This window comes from Sturnira hondurensis, unplaced genomic scaffold (genome assembly GCF_014824575.4).
Source record: "Sturnira hondurensis isolate 20B ecotype Veracruz unplaced genomic scaffold, ASM1482457v3 Scaffold0006496, whole genome shotgun sequence".
Lineage (NCBI taxonomy): Eukaryota > Metazoa > Chordata > Mammalia > Chiroptera > Phyllostomidae > Sturnira > Sturnira hondurensis.
Window position 1 is genome coordinate 11,989,724 of NW_028079127.1, and position 5,064 is coordinate 11,994,787.

The window sequence follows — 5,064 nt, forward strand, 5'->3', positions numbered from 1 at the left end:
TAGTAAACTTTTCCTGTAAGGGGCCAGGTAGTAAATATTTTAGGCTTTGTTGCTCAGGGTTCTCTTCCACCTCCCATGAATTTGTATATGATCACTATCCTAGTCATTTTTAATATTTTATTTTTTTCATTAGGTGTTAAGTTAAAGAAGTACTTCAGAAAGAAGTATGGATAGAAGGGACTTTATATGATTCTAATACATAATACCTTATTGGGCCTACATTGTTATTATGCTGTTAGTAGTACAAAGCAGCCACAGACACACACACACAAGAATGAGTGTGGCTGTGTCCCAACACACCTTTATTTACAAAAGCAGGTACAAGGCTGGATTTGGCCTATGAGCCACGTCGCTGACCCCTGACTTAGATTGTTAGATCCCGTACACACCTGTCTCCATGGTCTGTTATTTCTCTTGGCTTTCATCCATATCTTGTCTTCTGGTAAGTCAGGTTATTTTGGAGTGGATGTTGGAATTGCACTTGATAAACTGTAGCTAGTTTAAAGTTTGAGATGATGTTATTCTTCCTCTAGATAACTTATTTTTTTCTTCTGACAGGCAGGTAGACTATTGTCACTTGTAGTCTCTTTAATCCAAAGAGGGAATGAGAATTTGATGCTGGATGAATACACATGAATTCCAAATTATAATTTGAGGTGTATACTTTTCCCTTGCAGCTCTCAACTCTAATTTTTGACCCTTCAGCTCCCTGAATCTGTTAAAAACTGGTTAGCTTCTAGACCTCTGGGCCTCTACTTTCATAATTGACAAGAGAGGTGGTCTTAAATGCCAAACTCATAACCCCTTTCCTAGATTTTAATACCACATTTCCGTATGCATTGCTTGCTTTCTGATATTTTCAGACAGATATACAGGGGTGGGCAAAAGTAAGTTACGCATACCACAACAGGACTCCACAAGTTGGCAGCAGAGTAGGTGGAAGCTATACTAACCTACTCCCAGGACCAAACTGGAATCACAACTAAGTTACAGAAAAATCATTCTGAACAACCAACTGAACTCTAGCTGGAGAGAAGCCTTCTAATCAAGGACTTATGGGAGAAAACACATCACCGCAACAACACTGGCAGGGATGGGGAAGGAGGCAAGAGATGGCTGGCTGGGCTCCCATGAGTGGCAGCTGAAGTGACAGAGCAATATTTCAGCAGCTGAGGAGTGTGGGGTCTAAATCCCAAGCTGGACTCCCCAGCCTAGAGCACCAGAATAGGGAAAGGGACCTAAGAAACACCCAACTGTGAAAAGCAGCAGGGTTTCTGTCCACCAGGGAGATATGGCTATAGACACAGAGAACCTCTTAAAGGGTCAACACACAAAATTTCGTTTGCAGCCACTTACCCTGAGCTCCAGCACAGGGAGGGCAGAGCAGACTAGAGACACATGAGGAGAGACTAAGGTTGGTGGCTCTGGGGAGAGAGCTGAAGTGTCAGCCACCAGGATCCCTGTGATGAATCAATCCCCACACTCCAGAAGCCATCTTTCTCAGGCAGAGCATTCTCCTCCAAGTGGTATCAGCCTGGGGGAAGCAATAGCCTCACCTGTGGGAATCCCTCTATCTCACCCTGTGGAGCTTAAGCCAGGATGCTGAGTACAGCAGGAAGCTATTTCAGTGATGAAGCCTGACAGCAAAGTTGTGTCTGTGAGGCTTCAGCTGACCTTCCCCTGGCCCTGGTCCTGGGAAAAGCTGGCCTTGGTGTGCAGCTTGGTTCTTTCTGCACACACCAAGGCCCAGCAGAGGGAGCCACGAGCTGTGGATTGCTGATACCTCCTAACAGGTTGCACAGGGCAACTCACATGACATGGTCTGCACCATGACGTGGTCTGCACCAGACTCTTTGTGGATCTACTTAATACATAGAAACAAACATCAAGATGCAAACCAAATGGGAAGACAAATAAACAGGCCCCAAATGAAAGAAGAAGAGAATTCCCCAGAAGAACTAAATGAAATGGAGGGAATACAGCATTACATAAAAAATATGATACACAATGATCATGTGGGACTTATTCTGGGAAGGCAAGGTTGGTACAGCATTCACAGATCAATAAATGTAATTCGCCACATAAACAAAATGAAGGATAAAACCACATGATTATATCAACAGATGCAGAAAAAGCATTTGATAAAATCCAACATCCTTTACAATAAAATACTCTCAGGAAAATGGGAATAGAGGGAACATATGTCAACATAATAAAGGCCATATATAACAAACACACTGCCAGCATCGTACTCAATGGGCAAAAACTACAAGCGTTCCCTTTAAGACTGGGAACAGGGCAGAGGTGCCCACTTTCACCTTTCCTAACCAACATAGTACTGGAAGTCCTCGTATAGCAATCAGACAAGAAGAAGAAATAAAAGTCACCCAAATTAGAAAGAAAGTAGTTAAACTGTATTTGCAGATGACAAGGCACTGTACATAGAGAACCCCAAAGATTAGAGAACCCCAAAGATTCTACCAAGAAACTACTAGAACCGATAAATGATTTCAGTAAAGTAGCAGATACAAAATTAATATCTAAAAATCAGTTGCATTTTATATGCCAATAATGAACTATCTGAAAGGGAAATTAAGAAAACAATCCCATTCACAATTGCTTCAAATAGAATAAAATACCTAGGAATAAACCTAACCATGGATGTAAAAGACCTATATTTAGAAAGTTGCAAGACACTGGAGAAAGAAATTAAAGAAGATACAAATAAGTGGAAACACATATCATGTTCACAGAGAGGAAGAACTAACATTATTAAAATATCCAGACTACCTAAAGTAATCTATAGATTCAGTGCAATTATTATCAAGATACCAATGACATATTTCACAGAACTAGAACAAATATTTCCAAAATTTCCATGGAGCCACAAAAGGCCCCAAATAGCAACAGTGATCTTCACACAGAAGAAGAATTTTTTAAAAAAAAATCACAATACTTAATATCAAACTATACTATAAGGCCATAATCATCAAAACAGCATAGTACTGGCATAAAAACAGGCACATCAATCAGTTGAACAATATAGAGAGCCCAGAAATAAACCCACACCTTTAAAGCCAATCAACATTTTACAAAGGAAGCAAGCACATACAATGAGCTAAAGATAGCTTATTCAATAAATGGTATTGGACAGACTCATGCAGAAAAATTAAATTAGACACTGCACAAGAATAAATTCAAAACTGATTAAAGACTTAAATGTTAGACCCAAGACCATAAAAATGCCAGAAGATAGTTAAGCAGTATAAAGTATAAATCTTGGACATTACCCGTAGCAATATTTTTTCTGATATATATCCTCAGGCAAGGGGAGCAAGAGGAAAAATAAACACACAGGATTATATCAAATTAGAAAGCTTTTGCACAGCAAAGGAAACCATCAACAAAATAAAAAGGCAACCTATTTAATGGGAGAACATATTTGCTGACACATCTGATAAGGTGTTAATATCCAAAATTTATAAAGAACTTATAAAACTCAACTCCAAAAAAATCCCCCAAAACAAAAACAAATAACCTAATTAAAAATGGGCAAAGGACCCCACAGACACTTCTCCAAAGAGGACATACACATGGCCAATAGACGTATGAAAAGATTCTCAGCATCACTAGTCATCAGAAAAATGCAAATTAAAACCATAAGGAGATAATGCCTCACACCTGTCGGGATGGCTATCATCTATAAATCAATAAACAAGTGCTGGTGAGGATATGGAAAAAGGGGAACACTTTTGCACTGTTGGTGGAAGTGCAGATTGGTGCAGGCACTGAAGAAAGCATTAATTACAGAATTTCCTCAGAAAAATTAAAAATTGAACTGTCTTATGACCCAGTGATTCTACTTCTGGGAGTTTTTTCAAAGAAACCCAAAACACTAATTCAAAGGAACATAAGCAATAGTATGTTCATTGCAGTGTTATTTACAATTGTCAAGATATGGAAGCATCCCAAGTGTCCATGTATAGATGAGTGAATAAAACAACTATGGTACATATACACAATGGAATACTATTCAGCCATAAATTTTTTTTACCCTTTCTGTGCACATTTACTTTTATTCGGTTTCTTCTCAAGGTGAAGAAATCTCTTTGTAAATGTCCTAGAGGAGTATAGTAGCTTTCTGTTCACCCTCTGCAAGTAAAAAGGGTGGATCATTCCACTACTGACATATGCAAAAAAAAATTTTTTTTACCCTTTGTGACAGAATTAATGGACCTAGAGAACATTATGTTAAGTGAAATGAACCAGTCAGAGAAATATAAGTAACATATTATTTCACCCACACATGGAATCTGATGAAGAAACTGAACTAACAAGCAAAATAGAGGCAGAGTCATAGATAGAGAGCAGATGACAACTCTAGGGGGTGGGGTGGGGTTAGAGGGTGGAGGGATGGAGAAAAAAGAAAAAATACTCGTGGACATGGACAACAGTGTGGAGACTGCAGGTGGAGGAGTGTATAAGGGGGTTAATGGCAATGGGAAAATGCAATTAAAATGTGACTATTAATAATAACACAATAAATAAATAAGAATAAACTGTGTTTTGCATACTCACAACTATAAACCTACTCTTGTCCACTCCTGTATTTCTCCAGCTTCTAAAATAGTATTCAATGAAAGAGTAAGCCCAAGACATCTATTCTTTCAATGCTAGAAACAGAACTCTTTGTACTAATCATTATTTTTTAGCCCAGAGTGGCCCTTTTCAATATATACATTGCTGCCTTCAGTTCAGGAAATTATGTTGATTTTCTCCTTAGAACTTCAATTGCTGGTATAAATGTTACCATTTTTGCCTGCCTTCCTCTTATTTCTGTCATTATGATATTCTTTCTTAAAGCACTAATTCTTAAACCTTAAAAAAAAACAATAAAAGACCCCAACACCACTCTGATATCATGGTGCTCCTTTCAGTTTTATTTCCATTTCTACAATGGTTTTGCTTTTTTCTTTTATTTCTTTCCTAAGTCAGTCATTTCATAGTTCATCTTCTGTTATCTGGCCATCTATATTCTTGCATTTTTGCATTGCTTTCTTCTAC

General features: G+C 38.3%; 1 non-coding gene across 1 annotated transcript; it reads left to right on the forward strand.

Moving 5' to 3' along the window:
- Positions 1–4,062: 4,062 nt before the first annotated feature.
- On the forward strand, positions 4,063–4,192 carry LOC118989690 (small Cajal body-specific RNA 24). The gene has a single exon (XR_005067064.1).
- Positions 4,193–5,064: the final 872 nt, after the last annotated feature.